This window comes from Taudactylus pleione, unplaced genomic scaffold (assembly GCF_031769625.1).
Source record: "Taudactylus pleione unplaced genomic scaffold, aTauple2 ptg000012l, whole genome shotgun sequence".
Classification (NCBI taxonomy): domain Eukaryota; kingdom Metazoa; phylum Chordata; class Amphibia; order Anura; family Myobatrachidae; genus Taudactylus; species Taudactylus pleione.
This window is the reverse complement of record NW_028284415.1, coordinates 4917917-4936539: the sequence shown is the minus strand read 5'-3', so window position 1 is coordinate 4936539 and position 18623 is coordinate 4917917. Positions and strand designations below refer to the sequence as shown.

At 45.5% G+C, this 18623-nt stretch overlaps 1 protein-coding gene across 1 annotated transcript in view; it reads right to left on the bottom strand.

Moving 5' to 3' along the window:
* The window catches only part of LOC148542407 (uncharacterized), a 92316-nt gene that overhangs the window by 72572 nt on the left and 1121 nt on the right, over positions 1 to 18623 (bottom strand). The gene's annotated exons all lie outside the window — the stretch shown is intronic.

Genomic DNA, 18623 nt, shown 5'->3' with positions numbered 1-18623 from the left:
AAAGAGAAAACTGGTAGAAGGGGCACAGATAGAGGCATAAGGGGACACAGAGATGCAGAAGGGGGTATAGATAGAGGTACAAAGAGGCAGAAGAGGTACAGGTAGAGGCACAGAAAGGTAGGAGGGGAGAACTGAGAGGCAGAATGGGGCACATACAGTGTATAAGCTTGCCATATAATTCCTTTGTGTGCTAAATTAAAGGGATGATCTGACAAGCCTACACATACTGTATAGATGAAGCACGGACAGAGAGAAGGGGAGTGCAGGTAGGAAATGTGCCATTGATTGGTTTACGTACCGTATATACTCGAGTATAAGCCAAGTTTTTCAGCACATTTGCTGAAAAAGTACCCCCTCGGCTTATACTCGAGTGAAGTGTAGCGCTGACCGGACGGAGTTCGGTCATCGCTACACACTGCCAAACACACAGCCGCCGGAGCCGGCAGCTGTGTGTTTGCTGTAGTCAGACTCTCAGCGGCTGCTGCTGCTCCCACTGCGGGAGCCATCTTCCGGCTCCCGCAGTGGGTAATGGATTGTAATGTTTTGTTTTCACATAAAAAATGGGGTAGAGGTGAGTGGGTCTGGTCACAGAGAGGGGTGAGATGTCTGCCAAATATACAGACAGGTGGCAGCAATATGGTTAATAGTAGTAAAAGGATATAGGCCCGGCAGCAGTGACAGTCCTTCTTGCTGCACTGTCTCCAATGATTCAGTACCTCTGGAGAGATATGGAGATGCAAGCGGTCGCTCAGAAACTGGGCGGCCGCTTGCATCCTGACTGGCCGCCTCTGTTTTGGTCGTTAGGCTGTGGGTTAACACCCACAGCTCTAACGACCGCTATGGTGATGTTCGCTATGGTCAGAGACCATCGCGACCATCGTGGCTTACGACGAGACCCTAGGGTAGGGTCTCACTTGTCGTAAGCCCCGGAGAGCTTCTGGCTGGAAGCTCTCCACTGACATCACTAGTGATGTCAGTGGGGCATCCCCCAAACGGCAGGCGTTCTCATGGGAACGCCTCCGTTTGGGCTGCCACCCCCCCGGCCCGCCTTCCAAACGGGGCGAGCTGTCAATCAACATCGACAGCTCGCCCCCTTTGGAAAGAGACCGCTACGACCAGCGCTGTCGGTCGTAGCGGGTCTCACGCATGCGCACGAAGGAGCCGGCTCCCTCGTGCGCATGTGCACTAGACAAACATCGAGGCGGCCGAACATGGGTGTTTTCTCCGGGTGATATCCTGCAAATTTAATTTAGTAAATAGGCCCAAAAGAAACATAATCTATTTTAGTGTGTTTGTGCGCATATTTAGATTGATAGATAGATATGCACCACATTTATTTTCCCTTTTTTTGTGGGGGGGCGCCAAACTAAACCTTGCCTCCGGGCGACTGGGATGAACTTACGCCACTGGGTCCCGGGAAGTAAAATGATGGCGCCGTGAAGGGCTTCACAAGCCCTCTCTGCGCTGCATTACATCATATAGGCTCTGCCCCCAGACTCACAGCTCTGCAGGCTTGGCAGCGGCATTCACTGCTTTCAGTTCTACACTGCCTGCAAATCACAGATGGGCATGCCCACAGTCCCTCTCTCCTGTAAATAAGCAGAGCAAGCATGTGAATGAGTATTTTCTTACCTATATTTCTCTGAAACGGGGAATCTTTGAAGAAAGTGATCCTCCCTGGACAGGCAATGTCTTGAGTTGGTATTCACTATTCATGCAGAAGATCCCATGTTCTGGAAGCTGCCTGTTTGTATCGCAATAAAACCAATGTCATCATCATGCAACATAGGTTCAACCAGATAGTAACAGAAGCTTTGGCAGGACAAAATGTGAGTTTCCCATATCAAACTATTTTATATTAATAAAATATATTGGCTCATATGGTACCATTTGCATCAGCAATATGGTTTCATTAGAATTGTTGTCTTACTGATTACTGTCCCGCAGTCTTTTCTTCTAATAATATCAGCAGTCCTACTGTACATATTCTATGTGGGTCTCCAGCACCATCGCTTCAGTGTGTCTCCAGCCCATCCCCCTATGTGTCAATCCAGCGCCACTTCCCTGCTTCTTTCTAGCACCATCCTTCTGTGTCTCCTAAATGCCATCACCCTGCGTCTCCCCAGTGCTATCATACTCCGTCACCCCAGTACCATCCTCCTGCCCTAGCACAGAGTAGCCCCCCTTCCCCACAGACAGATCATCTCCCCTTAGAACAAAATTACCCCACCCCACAGAGAGATCATAATCTCCCCCTAGTACAGCGGACCCCCCTCTCCCTCAGACAGATCATCTCCCCCTAGTACAGCAGACCTTCTCCCCCTCAGACTGATCATCTCCCCCTAGTACTGCAGACCCCCTTCCCTCTCAGACTGATGATCTCCCCTTAGCAAAAATTATCTCCCTCTGACCCTCCCCCACAGACAGATCAACTCTAATTAGTACAGAATAACCCCCCGCCCCCCCTCTCAGATCATCATTAATCCCTCCTAGGGCTCTATCTCCCTATGATCAGTCCTGCATGCTGCTGAGTCTCCCAATCCCAGCAGCCAGCCCAGCCCCTTTGTCCTTCCCCGGCCGAGGATCTTATGAATTTTAAATAAACCCCCAGCCCAGGTCTTCCTGAATCCTTGGCTACCACTGCTACCAGGTAATGCAGTCAGCCCAATTGTCTTCTCTCCACTCTGCCCCCTCCCCAGGCTGTGTAGTTAAACTTTAACTTCACTCTTCACAGCCTGGGGACGGGACAGAGTGGAGTGGAGACAATTAGGCTGACTGCCAGTGCCACCCCCGGCCACGCAACTTACCCCACAACAGCTGATGCCACCACCCGCAGATCCGCGTCTAGTGCTCTTCAGTGCACACTTCCTCGATGACGCCACGGCGTCTGGCATAGCAGGAGTTCTGCATGGGATTTTAATAGGCTAGCTAGCCTCTTCTCGCGAGAGAGGCTCAGCAGCGGGCAGCTGACAGTGACAGGCAGCCCGCTGTCTGTCATGCAAATAAAAAAAACAACAGCCGGGTGACGCGAATCAGGGGGGCGGGGCCACAATTGAGAAGCAGACCCACATCCAATTGGCCCACCAGGATTTTCCCCACAAAAGGGCAAATCCGCCCCTGGACTGAAGGACTGGTTTCTTCTGATGAGAATGTGGGGCCTATTCATCAGGGGAGCGGATGGCACGTGATGATTAAGTATCCAACTCGTCGCAAGTTGTGGTTATTTAATTACATGAGCAATTCAGTATTGCTCCTGTGGTTACAGCTGCTCCAAGAAGTAGCTGTCCCAGTGATCCCTAACACTACTACTTAGCAGTGATACCAGAGCCGCTGACCTGGCCAACTGCGCATGTGTAACCTGAGTTAAAGCATGTGCATCGCCAAAGGTCTCGCAGTGTGGATGCGGCAGCGGATGCACTCAGGCTCCTAAAAATGAAGTGCGTCGTTACAAAAAACATGCGGAAATGCTAGTTTCCGCATGTATAATGGGTCCATAAGTGATAATGAATAGGCCCCTTAGGGAAGTAATGAGGGAGTTGTTGAAAATTAATTAATTGAAATAGAGATTATGAAATTAATGATTATAAAGAGGTTAATGATGTTGAATAGACTTGTTATGATGACGCTGATTGTGTTAATGATTTTGAGGAGTTATTTAATGATGAGATGGGTGATAATATGTTACAGTGTTATCATGTTCTTTGTATTATTGCGGGTATTAAGTAGCGCTCTATACTGTACTTTGGTCACTATGTTGTTCTGTAGTGCATGGTGGTCTGATGATCTTTCTGTATTATTTGGGGTTCACTGATGCTGTCTGTATTATATGAGAGTCACTGATGCTCTATGTATTATATGGTGGTCATTGATGCTTTCTGTATAATATGGTGGTCACTGATGCTTGCTGTATTATATGTATGCTCACTGATGTTCTTTGCATTACATGTTGGTCACTGATGCTCTCTATATTATATAGTGGTCACTTTTGTTCATTTGTAGACTTTCACATTACCCTGTTGATATAAATGAAGTGGAGAGGACGATTGAAGTAATTGAATAAAGGCAATAACCATAGTTCATGATGCAGGCAATACCCCCTGTGCAGACGACACCATATCCCCCCTCCCTCCACACATACACACATCACTAGTCACACCCCCTGTGGTGGCACACAATAGGCCCTTCAGAATTTTCAGCTCCAGACCCATGTATACCTTAATCTAGCACTTAATTTGAACTAGGCGCAATCTAATATACAATAGAAACTGACCAATTATATTAAAATCAGAGCAGCCTCCCAATACGTACTGTATATTTGAATTACCAGTTATAGTTAAAATAAAGATTAGATGTGTCAAAGTAACATATCATAGGGGGCGTTTATGAATTATTCAAGAACACATTCTACAGTATATATAAAGAAAATTTTATTATATAAAAATCAACCTCAAAACACACAAACTAGCACTCGGCTAATTATCCATTGAAAAGAAAAAAGCACATTTGTGCATTTACACCTTTAATCCCCTCTGAATATTCAAAGGGTTAAATTTAAACATAAGATTCAGAGTTGAAAGAAATATATAGCAGAGTTGTTCAATCCACCTATATATATATTCAATTTCACAGACTCCTACAGGAACTTTCATGCATCAAATAAAGACCCTGATTCAGAGCCGGACGCTCTGACAGAGCGCTCGCTCTGAATCAGGGCCGGCCTTATCTTTTTTAAGAGCGGCCTCCTGGCCGCTCGCATAGCTGTGGGTGACCATAGCTGTGGGTGACCACCCACAGCTATAGCGAGCGGCCAAAATGATGGTCGCGATGGTCAAGACCATCGCGACCATCGGGCTTGCGACGAGACCCTTGCGGTAGGGTCTCGTTGCCGCAAGCCCTGGAGTGCTTTTGGCTCAAACAGATCCGAAAGCATCACTCCCACTCCCACTGACATCACTAGTGATGTCAGTGGGGCCGGCCCCAGACGGTAGGCGTTCCCATGGCTTGGCCGTCATTATTCGGGTCTCGCGCATGCGCACGATGGAGCCGACTCCGTCGTGCACATGCGTATTTGGCCAACATTGACCCGCTTGCGAGCGCTCAGCGCCCGCGAGCGGGTCTGAATTAGGCCCAAAGTCCAATCAGTTTAAGTGGCAGTGCAGTGTATTTAAACCCACATCCAAATATAGAAAATAGGAGCTTGTTGATATACTGTACAAAAGGCTTCTAGTCTCGTTTAAAGTCAGCTGGCCAACGGCATTAAGGAATACTTATGTCCCGGTATTATTCCCCAGCTTACTCCCAACAAATTACTTTGTAGTGATGCTGGTCCAGTCTTTACCTTGCTCAGGCTGCGGCTTGTGTTTGCCGGGCAGCGCCGATAGCAGGTGCACTGTCTCTTCCAGTGAACACCTGCTCTAGCCACAGTTTGTAATCATGGGCAACTCTGATAATTGGTGTGCTGTCCCGTCCAATAAATTTGAACAGTCTTGCTCCTTACCACTTGGGGGGTGTAGAAAGTTCCAGAGACAGTTTCTTATTGATGCATGCCAAGAGGTGGTACATCTGCCTTAATTTATAAATCTTAACGCGTTTCTCCATCCAGGTAAGTTGACAGTGTGTTTTAAGGTTGATTTTTATATAATAAAATATTCTTTATATATAGTATGTGTTTATGAATAAATCATAAGCGCCCCCCATGATATCTAAATCTGGCACTGCCCGCACCCAACGCCAGCAGGGGTGCAGCGCAGAGCACTGGGCTTTCAGTCTGTACCAAGTAACCTTTTATTCCAATTTAAATTTTGGGGGGATCTCCACTTTCTGAGGAATTCCATCCCTGGACTGATTATTTTAGAGGTGGCAGGGGGACCCCACACTAAGTGTACCCTCTGCTATGGCATTATCCCCCTGGCTAGTTTAGCCTCGTGCCGGTTACTGTTAAATAGGGGGAACACTACTCTGTTTTTTGTTTTTTATTTGAAGAGGGGGGTGTTAATCAGCCATTGTCTCCCTAGCCATTGACCTCACCGCACGTCACTAACAATATCTGTATTTACCTCATAAAAAAGAAATACAAAAAAAAGTGCCAAAGGAAAGTAAAGGAGGACACTGCAAAGTATGAAAATAAAAATTAACTTTTAATAATATGCATTAATATAAGTGTGTTGGTTCATATATGTCTAGTATGTCTCTGTTGAGTAATTTGAATTCATATTATTTAAAGTTAATTTTTATCTACATATTCTGGAGTGCCCCTCTACAGAGTACTGTACTCTTTCTTTTACTTGGCTCTTTTTTTTTTGGTATCAATTGATTTTACTCTTGGATGCACACCCACCTTGATATACAACAAATGGTCAATAACCCACTATAATTATCCTATAGGTAATTTATTTATTATTAGGCTGTGTGCAATGGCGTATCTAGGGAGGTGCGAGCTGGGCACCAGCAAGGGGAGGGGGGGGGTCAGCATTTTGCTGATGCAGGAGCATAGTTTGGCGGGTGGATTGGCATTTAATTCATCAGCGACGATGAGGCCGCTGGTGTCTGCATCTCAGCAGGAGCACTGCTGTCCAGCAGCTGAGTAGCAGGGAGGAGATCGACGAAAGAATGTTTGACTGACAGCCGGGCAATTAGGTCAATAGCTTAACCAGGGTGAGGGGAGTTAGGGGCGGGCAGCAATGCCGGATTAAACCCTGTGGAGGCCCCTAAGCAGTCGGAATCTCGGGACCTCCTTTGCAAACTCCTAATACATTTTTAATTTTACCAACCAACAATTTTAATAAACCATATGGTAGGTTGCACCGATAATTTTTTACAAACTGACAGGTGACAGAAGATGAGCTTTTAAGAGAGAAACTGTAATGTGAATCTGATGTCTATGTACTTTAAGTTGTACTTTAAGTTGTTAATGGGTACATTACATTAATACAGTATTTTCTCTATAGTCTTTAATGTAAAGTTTTAATTTCTTTGAGTTGATTACTTTTTCTATCTTTTGGAAACAATTTAAGAAAGCTTGATTGTAATTTTCTTTCAAGATCAATCAATATTATTTTGATCAGTTGTTGCGAAGCCCCTAAAAGGTGCAAGGCCCATAGGCCGGTGCCTACTCTACTTATTTGGTAATCCGGCACTGGCGGGCAAATGCTTTCCCTAACGGTGCTGTTCCCTAACTCGCCGTTGCAGTCAGTATGGCAGGGGCATGGCTGAGTATGGGAGGGGCATGGTTGCCGGTGTTGGAGTCGGGGCAGGCTCTTGGTAGGCGTGCCGGCACTGCCGTATAGGTGAGAGATGATAGTAGGGAACAGAGGACGTGGTGGCGCTTCGATGAACAGTACTAATGTGGCTGTGGACAGACAGCCAGAAGAGGAGGAGAAGGTGAATTAGAGCATGGTCAGCACAGAGAGCTGCTCTCACCGTGCTGTGCTGAAAGCGGCTCTCTGTGCTGACCATGCTCTAATTCTCCCGCTGGGGGGCAGCAGAGGAAATGGGCTGGGAGGTGGTCAGGAGGAAGAGAGGGGGGACACAGTTGTATCTTGTTATACATCAGGGGAGGGCAAAATATGCCCACGGGCCACAATTTTGACCGGCCTGCTGCATCCCACCACCTTGCAATGTGATTTGTGCAGGCGACCCACCAAGCGTTCCATGCACCGTGCAGCAGAAGCAGAGTGGATGGGACCAGACCTCCTTTGAGATGCTAGCACTTCCAGCTTCCCCATCACACACTAACTGCTGAACTGGAAATAGCTGATGCTGACAAACCCCAGCAGAGCAAACAGTGCAGTGCAGCAGGTAATTTTAAGCCTTTCACATGTAGTATAGTATGGTTTGCCCCTTTATATATATTTTTTTTTGTATGAAGAGTCTGCACTCACTTCACTAGAACAATATACTGGGGTGCAGCATAAGTTAGACATAAGAAAAAAAATCCACTATCACAATGCAGGCAAATAATAAGGGATGTACTCACCAGGTTTGTAGGACAAGTTTATTTTATTCCAAGTAGCATATGGCAGATGTTTCTCTATATTCTGATGTGATTAAAGTTTTTAGTTATATATTTACATTATATATATATATATATATATATATATATATATATATATATATATATATATATATATATGTATTGGCAGTATCACCAGAGATGGTGTTGGTGAGCAGCAGATTCTGTGTGGGATTGGAGAGATCCTCCCACACACGCTTGAAATACTGAGTGGTGATACACCTGTGGCTGCCTTGTGGATAGAGCTCAGGTGTGGGCTGATGAGGCAGACCAGTCAGAGAGCCCAGTGAAGCTGAGCGAGCCATTGGGAGGCCAGAAGGTCTGTGTCTGAACCTTGCAGGAGGCAAGGGGGGTACCACAAAACTCTCAGACTGTGACAGTGAAGCTGCAGGCTGAGGAAGCCAGGGCCTGTACCTGGAGGATACAGGGACAGCCACCCAGGCAGACTGGGAGGCTGTGGCAGCCAGCCAACTAAAGACCAGGCCGGAGCCTGGGTTAACCTGCAGGACGCAGGGTTAAGCTGCTTTTGGACTTTTATTTGCAAACTAGCTGCACCTTACATAGAGAGGGCTCAAGAAGTGAGCTAGTTGCCCTGATTGGGCTAGGTGTTTTGTTATTTTCTTTCCTGTCTGTGTTGAAAGTAAAGCACCATTCCATTGCTTTGCCTGAAAGCTGTGTGAAGACCCTCATTAAAGCACCTAAACACGGCACCAAACCACTCTCTACCAAGCTAATTAACCCCAAGACATCACAATATGTTTAGACACACACAAACACACACACACACTGGTGGCCAAAATTACGGACACATTTTGAAATTTTAATGTTTTTCAACTTTGAATGCTTATAAAAACTGTTTGACTTCACGCAGTGCAATGATTCATATAGCAAATTAAAAGGAAATTTAATGCTGAATTCAACACAATAAACAGAGGTAAAATTTTTGCATTACAAGGGAAGTTATGCTACTTTCAGTCAGACAAAGAAGCACAGATGCGTGAGATTCAAGAAGCGGATTGTAGTAACAGTTACTACCAGCCAATCGGAATCGTTGTTCTGAGGAAAAATCAGCTGTCGTTTATGAGCAGGTGCAAGGTCATGTTCAAAGGTGGGAAAGGTCAGTTTGGCTGTTTCATTTTGCAGAATAAAGTTGGTTACTGAAGTGCAATTACGGTTGGATGTTTGTGTGTATTGTTTAGTGCTATTGACGGTGTAAAAAATAAACACAACAATGTCGTCTAGGCAAAGTGGTGACTGGTCACCCAGGAAGAGATACAGGATTGTGGTGTTACGTGAAAATGGTCTTTCGTATGCAGCAATTGCGAGAGAATTGGTGGGAATGTGACAACATCAGGAGTATGAAAGTTTTGTTTATGCTATCAGGAAACACAATCAATACAGAACAAAGAAGGAAAAGGCCGGAAAAAGTGCACAACAGCTGTTGATGATAGGAGAATAAAACGAATTTGCGTCAGGGACAGATGGATGTCATCTGTGGCCATTAGCAGTGAACTGAGTGCAACTGGTTGTTACAAGTCGCGGTCACGACTTGTCTCCTTCAAGCAAATTACCCAGTCAGGCTGGGGTTAATCCGGTTTCTTCTGTTGCTAGGCAATCGGCACGCCTCAGGAAGTGATGTATCATCCTCAGTTCAGCATGATTGTTCAGTCCTCCTATTTGTACACACTGGACTTTGCCGCCTCGCCGACTATAGCGTTTCTGTGTGTTCACTTGGCTCAGCAGCACGAGCAGTATCCTGTTGACTCTGCTGGAAGAATCTCTGTGTCTCCGGTTCTATCTCCCAACTGCCTCCGGCTCCTGTGGTCTCTCCTACGGCTCCCTAGCTGCACCATCAACTCCTGTACTGTGTTCCGGCTTCCTAATACCACCTGTGGCTTCCTAGCTGCACCGGCAGTAACGGACTACCAAGCCGAATCAGCATTCTCGGCAGGTCAGTGGACGCTAATTTGTACACAAACTTGCTCAACTTGTACACAAACCGGTACTCTAACTTAGTATCGTCCATCAGGACTTTGGATGCTAAGTTGTATCAACCTGTACACAAACTTGTACTCCAATCTATGTAAATTCCATCAGAACTGTGGATGCTACTTTGTACACTAACCCTTTACACAAACTTGCACAACTTGTACACAAACTTGCGCTCAAATTTATGTACTGAGGGCCTGATTCAGACCGGACACTCTGACCAGAGCGCTCGCTCTGAATCAGGGCCGGCCTACCTAAAATTGGAACGGCCTCTTTGATGCTCGCATAGCTGTCTGGGCAGCCACGCCTCCGGCACGCCCACCAAAGGGGGCGTGCTGTCAATCACCATCGACAGCACGCCCCCTTTGGTGCGAGACCCCGAGCGACGGCATGCGCACTTGGGCACCATCGACCCGCTTGCAAGCGTACAGCACTCGCGAGCGGGTCTGAATGAGACGCTGACTGTCAGGACTTTGGTCGCTAATATTGTACACTACTTGTACACAAACCAGTACTCAAATCAGTGTACTAATTATCGACTCTCAAAGCCAAATCAATTGTCAAACTCTTTCGCATCAGCTCCAAACAACACCATCGGCTCTCAAAGCTAAATCCATTGTCAAACTCTTCAGCATCGGCTCCAAGCCGCACCATCAGCTCTCAAAGCCAACTCAAATATTTACTTCTCCTCAGCACAGGCTCCAAGCCACAACAACGCCACTCAAAGCCAAATCAATTATCTAACTCTTCAGCACGGGCCTCAGGCCACCTTTTCTACTCTTATAACCGTACGCCATTCCTACTGTTGCTCTCACCATCGCATCCTTTTGCTACTCCATGTGAATTGCTACTACCTCGAGCTATAAGTTCAGGCGGCCGCCTAAGTACCGTTGAACGTATCCCAGTTCTAAGGGAACAACGGGCGGTTGTTATTGGCAGAACATCTCGCTAGCCTGGTTCTAGACTTTTCACATGTAGTAAGCATTGGATATCATAACATTATAGTTGGCCCAATAAATACAGTTTCAGAGTACAGTCATGGAACGAGGGCAGAGCATTGCCCAGGAACTCGCCGCTCAAATCCAAACCCTAACCCAGAAGGTCCAGGATCTTTCTGTACGGGTTGAAGAAAGTCGATCTTCCGCAGTATCTGTTTCTCCCAGAGAACCCAAAATGAATTTGCCGGATCGGTTTACCGGAGATCGCCGGCAATTCCTCAATTTCCGTGAAAGCTGCAAGTTATATTTCAGGCTCCGTCCTGTTTCCTCTGGGACAGAAACTGCCATGGGTCTATTATATGATGACCCCGATAAACCTGCTTTAGCGGAGTCCAAGTTATGTTCCCTTAAACAGGATCAGGAGGCAGCGGAGGTCTATTCTTCTGAGTTCCACAGATAGGTTACTGACTCTGGATGGAATGATCCGGCGTTGCACAGTCAATATATTGTTTGGGCCTTTCTGACGCCATTAAGGATATCCTCATCCAACATCCTCCTGCTGACACATTGGATGACCTCATGCAGAAGGCTATTAGGATTGACAGACATCTCTGGGAACGTAGACGGGAACAAAAGCTCCCCACAAGGTCACCCTGCTCTCTTTCATGGGTTCCGACATCCGACCGAGAGGAGCCTATGCAAATTGGTGCGTCACGATTGTCACCTGATGAAAGACGCAGGTGACGTTCCCTGGGCCTTTGTATGTACTGTGGAGACAAGGGACATGCTGTAAACAACTGTCCACTCAGACAGTAAAAGGCGAGGCTTAAATGTTCAGGAGGAATTACATTTAGGCCTAGTTCCCATTTCCTCCAAAAATTCGGTATTAGTCCTGGTGACTGTCCAACTCCTCAAATCTACTCTTGCCACTTCTGCATGTCTGCATAGTGGGGTAGCTGGTAATTTTATGGATTTTCATTTCTTGCAAGCCTTCGGTGTTCCCGCCATTCCTTTAGAACAAAAGATCCCGGTCTGCGGACTGGATGGGAGTTTGTTTTCGTGTGGTCATATCAAATTCAAAACATCTCCTCTCCACATGATGGTTGGAGTTCTACACTCGGAAGAACTTTCTTTTTATCTTCTCCAATGTCCTTTGGCCCTGGTCATTCAAGGTCTCCCATGGTTAAGGGACCATAATCTCATCATTGACTGGTCCTCTGGAGAGATAATTAAATGGAGTCCGGCTTGTCATGCCCATTGCTTGGCCATTCCAGTCCGTTCAATTCTTCCTGCGGTTGCTGAACCATCTCCCACCATTCCTTTTCAATACCACAACTATGCTGATGTTTTTTCCAAACAGTTGGCAGATGTTCTTCCTCCTCATCGGTCCTATGAATGTGCAATCAACCTGGTTCCCGGTGCTAAATTGCCTAAAGGTCGGTTGTACTCTCTGTCAATACCTGAGGATAAGGCCATGCGAGAATATATCGAAGATGCTTTAGCTAAAGGGTTCATTCGCCCCTTAAAATCACCATTGGGCACTGGCTTTTTCTTAGTGGAAAAGAAGGATGGGACCCTTTGTCCCTGTATTGACTGCAGAGGCCTCAATAACATCACCATAAAAAATTAATATCCACTACCTCTCATTTCCGTACTAGTTGACCAGCTGCGCCAGGTTAACATCTTTTCCAAAATCGATGTTCGAGGAGCGTACAACTTGAATCGTATCAAGAGTGGGGTTGAGTGGAAGACTGCCTTCAGTACTCACTCGGGGCATTATGAGTACTTGGTCATGCCCTTTGGACCATCCAATGCCCTGGCAGTCTTCCAGGACCTGATCAATGACATCCTTCGAGATTTCCTAGGGAAGTTTGTCATTGTGTACCAGGACGACATTCTCATTTTTTTCCAATCAATTGACCAACATCATCAGTACGTACGTTTGGTCCTTCAAAGATTGCGAGAAAATCATCTGTACGCCAAACTGGGAAAATGTGATTTTGATGTCATCCAGAGCTCTTTTTTTAGGATACGTCATTTCGCCCCAAGGATTTGAAATGGATCCTGGTAAAGTTGAGGCCATACTGAAGTGGGTTCAGCCAACCTCTCTCAAGGCAATCCAACGATTCCTCAGCTTTTCCAATTATTATCAACGATTCATAAAGTCATTTTCCAGCATTGTGGCACCAATTGTGGAACTGACCAAGAAGGAGCGGATACCTTAAAATGGTCAGCTGAAGTGGTTCACTCAAGCTCGCGTTTACTCAGGTACCAGTACTCTGTCACACAGACCCTGATCATCCTTTAGTTCTGGAAGTAGACGCGTCTGAAGTGGGAGCTGGAGCCGTTCGTTCTTTTGCAGAAAGATCAGGTTGATGACAATTTGCACCCCTGTGCCTACTTTTCTCACAAGTTTACTTCTGCAGAACGGAATTAGACGTAGGAAATCAAGAGTTGCTCGCATTTAAATGGGCTTTTGAGGACTGGAGGCACTGGCTGGAGGGGGACAAACACCGTATCACAGTTCTTACTGACCATAAGAACCTTTCCTACATACTGTCTGCTAAGAGGTTGAACTCCCAGCAAGCACGTTGGGCACTGTTTTTTTCCCGGTTTAACTTCTTCATTTCCTTCCATCCAGGTACAAAAAACATCAAAACGGATGCCCTCTCCAGGTGCCTTGAACCAGTTCAAGTGGTTCCCAATTTTGACGAACCTATTCTTCCGGAAACATTCTTCCACTGTGCAATCACCCGAAATTTGGCCAAAGTCATTCGTGACTGTCAATCAGAGGCACCTCCGGAAAGACCTGTTGGTCTTCTTTTTGTTCCAAAGAGGTTCAGAAGATCTATTTTATTGGATTTTCACTCCCGTCAAGCTTTTGGTCACCCGGGAATTGCAAAAACTTTGGAATTTCTTTCCTGCTCGGTTTGGTGGCCTTCCTTATCCAAAGATGTGTGAGAGTTCATCCTGGCATGTGAAGTCAGTGCCTGAAATAAAACACCTCGAACTGCTCCTTAAGGTCTTCTGGTTCCTCTGTCCATACCGAAGATTCCTTGGTCTCACATCGCCATGGATTTCATCGTCGATCTTCCAGTTTCTGATCGATGTTCCGTGATCTGGACGGTGGTGGATCGTTTTAGTAAAATGGCGCACTTTGTACCTTTGCTCAAGTTACCCTCTGCTACAGAACTTGCTGGTCTATTCCTTCAAAATATTTTCCATCTACATGATTTACCCATGGATATTGTCTCGGATCGTGGGACACAGTTTGTGGCACAATTCTGGAGAACCTTCTGTGCTTCCTTGGGCATTGACATCAGCCTTTCTTCTGGATACCTCCGCAGTCCAATGGGCAAACTGAGCGAGTCAACCAATGTCTGGAACAAAACTTACGTTGCTACGTATCCAAGTGTCATAACGACTGGGTGTCCCATCTGCCATTTGCTGAATTCGCGTTTATCAACTCGTGTCATTCTATATCTCCAGTTTCCCCATTCTTCTGCATCACCGGCCAACATCCCAGAGCCAATTCTTTTGATTCCGGATTTTCTATGTCACCCTCTGTTTCTGTCACGTCCGGACCAAGGTCCATCAAAGCCTTCGGAAGGTCTCTCTCTGCTCCAACAAACATCGGAGATCGTGTAATTTTAAGTAGGGTGATCTGGTTGGTTCTCCACAAACAATATTAAGCTTCGCCAACACACTCAGAAGTTGGGCCCAAGGTTCATTGGTATGTTTCAAATAATTTCACAGGTAAATCCAGTAGCCTTTAAACTTCTGTTACCCAAGTCTCTCCGCATCAATAACACCTTTCATTGTTCAAACCAATCTTCAGGTCCGATAAGTTTAAGCCTAAGTTTCCATCTAGGCCTGCCTCAGTTCTGGTCCATGGTCAACATGAGTTCGTGGTAGAAAAGATCTTGGACTCTAAGATTTCCAGGGGTCGTCTGTATTTATTGGTCCATTGGAAGGGCTATGGTCTGGAGGAACATTCCTGGGTTCCTGAAAGGGCTCTACATGCTCCCAGGCTGAAGAGCCTCTTCTTCCTAGAATTCCCAAGCAAACCGGGTTCTGGGAGTTCTTAAACCCCGCGTCAAGGGGGGGGTACTATTCGCGGTCACGACTTGTCTCCTTCAAGCAGATTACCCAGTCAGGATGGGGTTACTCCAGTGTTTTCTGTTGCTAGGCAATCGGCACGCCTCAGGAAGTGATGTACCATCCTATCATCCTCATGATTGGTCAGACCTCCTATTTGTACACACTGGACTTTTGCCGCCTCGCCGACTATAGCGTTCCTGTGAGTTCACTTGGCTCAGCAGCATTAGCAGTATCCTGTCGACTCTGCTGGAAGAATCTCGTTCTCTCCGGTTCTCCCTAGCCGCACCATCAACTCCTGTACTGTGCTCCGGCTTCCTAATACCACCTGTGGCTTTGTAGCTGCACCGGCAGTAACGGACTACCAAGCCGAATCAGCAGTCTCGGCAGGTCAGTGGCGCTAATTTGTACACAAACTTGCTCAACTTGTACACAAACTTATACACAAACTGGTAGTCTAACATGTATTGTCCATCAGGACTTTGGATGCTAAGTTGTATCAACCTGTACACAAACTTGTACTCCAATCTATGTAAATTCCATCAGAACTGTGGATGCTACTTTGTACACTAACCTGTACACAAACTTGCACTCAAATTTATGTACTGACCGTCCGGACTTTGGACGCTAATATTGTACAAATCTGTGTACTAATCATCAGGACATTGTATCTGGTTCACTGCGCAAGCCACAACATCGGCTCTCAAAGCCAAATCCATTGTCAAACTCTTCAGCATCGGCTCCAAACCACACCATCGGTTCTCAAAGCCAAATCCATTGTCAAACTCTTCAGCATCGGCTCCAAACCACACCATCGGCTCTCAAAGCCAACTCAAATATTTACTTCTCCTCAGCACGGGCTCCAAGCCACAACAATGGCTCTCAAAGCCAAATTAATTATCTAAATCTTCAGCACGGGCCTCAGGCCACCTTTTCTACTCTTATAACCATACTCCATTCCTACTGTTGCTCTCACCATCGCATCCTTTTGCTACTCCATGTGAATTGCTACTACCTTGAGCTATAAGTCCAGGCGGCCGCCTAAGTACCGGTGAACGTATCCCAGCTCTAAGGGAACAATGGGCGGTTGTTATTGGCAGAACATCTCGCTAGCCTGGTTCTAGACTTTTCACATGAAGTAAGCATTGGATAGCATAACACTGGTGTTTTTGTCAGTGCAAGAATGGTACGGAGAAGACTAACGGAGGTTGGCCTAAAAGGTAGGATTCCCCGAAAAAAGCCATTGCTGAATAAAAAGTAGCAGCAGAAACGAATACAGTGGGCAAAAGAACATATTGCATGGACAGAATGTCAGTGGAAATAAGTGATATGGAGTGACAAAACTAAGATATCGATATTTCGTAGTGATGGGAGAAAATATGTGAGACGTCGCATCGGGGAAGAGGTACATCCAGATTGCATTCAAGCGACAACAAAGAATCCTACAAGTGTTATGATCTGTCATAGATGGCACACTGAACAGCAGAAAGTACATTGACACCATCCTACAACCAAAACTTCTACCTTCTATCAGGGATCTTTTTACAGATAATGCCCCATTTTTTTTCCAGCAGGATTCAGCTCCCTGCCACACTGCACGGATATGCAAACAGTGGTTCACGAAGAATGACATACAGATGCTGGGATGGCCAGGAAACCACCCTAGACCTGAACCCCATAGAACATTTGTGGTTCCGTTTGAAAAAACTGGTACATCTGTGGTGGCCATTCATTAAAAGACAATTAATTGAGGCTATAATTGTCCCATGGCACCACATAATAAAGAAGGAAGAGCTCCAAACATTGGTTGGCTCAATGCCACGTCGCTGTGCTGCTGTCTTGAAAAATAAAGGATGCCCAACGAAATACTTATAGGACAGTAACATCATAAGTACAAAGGGATTTTCACCCTAAGTGTTGTTTTCACTGCATAACTTCCCTAGTAATGCAAATATTTGACCTCTGTTTATTGTGTTGAATTCAGCATTCAATTTCCTTTCATTTAATATATAAATCATTGCACTGCATGAAGTGTAACCGTTTTTATAAGCATTCGAAGTTGAAAAACATTCAAATTTCAAAAAGTGTCAGCAATTTTGGCCACCACTGTATATATAATGTCCAATGGACCGGCATTCAATTGACTGTACTCCAGCACAAAAATTGCTCCGGTGCTCTCTAGGCGTATATCAGTGTCTTGAAGAAGGAGGGTCGACATCCGAAACGTCAACCTAATAAACTGGAGCTTTTTCACCGTGATTGGAAGTCTCTGAGTGCCTCCTTCTTGGATATATATATAAACTTGGAGATATATATATATATACACTCTTAATTTATGATTGCCATCACCTGTGATTGATAAGAATAGCGTTTCATCACAGGTGCCGGCAATCATAAATTAAGAGGGAGGACCAGGAACAGAGCATTTTGTCTCTCCTGGAATGGGTCATGTTGGGAGGTATGCCAATATCATTGACCTGTACTTCCAGATGGTCCCAAACACTGTCCTCAAGGCTCCCCAACAGTTCATGTTTTGGAGAAATCTATGTTTGAGCACAGGTGGTTAAATCAAATTGACTGAGGTACTAATTAAGTCACCTGTGCTCAACTATGGATATCTCTAAAACCTGAACTGTTGGGAGAGCCTTGAGGACCGCGTTTGATAACCTCTGGTCTTAAGGCTCCCATACATCAGAGATGGATAGCTGTGATCCTAACATCGATTTTCCGCGATCCTTCGCAGGATCGGTGAAATTCTACATGTTAAATTTCACCGATCTGCCAATCACGATAATAATAAATCTGTGAAATCCATTGCGAAGATCTGTCTCTGATCTATGGAGGCCTTAAGCTCTTTTGCTTATAAATAAAAAAAATATGCAAACTTGCAAGCCGCCACTTTTCGGAAATTTAAAACAGCGGTGATATTAAAAGCAAAATACACCTTGTTTTGCTTTAACTATAATTTCCACTTTAAATCTCCAGTATAAACATGCTCCTAAATAAATTAACCCCTTGCTCTCTTTAACTTACCACATTAGTGTGTACAACAGTCAGAGCAATGCCCCACATAGAGGTTTATTTACAAAGCGTCAGGTTCTAAAACACAGCGCTTATGATTGGATTTATACCCCAAATTTAAAAGGACAATGCTTTTACTAGCCATTTTTTTTAGGAAAATCATTGCCCTTTTAAATATCGGACATAAACATGATCAGAATCGCCAGATTTTAGAACCCGATGCTTAGTAAATAAACCTCTGTCTCCATTACAGAGTCCATGAAAACCAAGCACAATAAAGGAGCCTTTTATCATTTCCAACAAACCCGAAATCTCTGTTAGTGGCTAGTTCCTAACCACTGGCATATACATCCCATTCACCACAGTACAGAGGGAGATGGGAGGATTGCTGGAAATCTGCACTGTCTAATACACAGAGAGTTGGTAACAGGGGTTGGGTATGAAATACCAGCAGTCGGGATGCCAGCTTTCAAAATACCGAAAGTGGCATTCCGATGCTCAGCATCCCGACAGGGGGTACGTATGTATCCTAACCCTTCCCCCTCCTGCCTCTAACCCTAACCCTC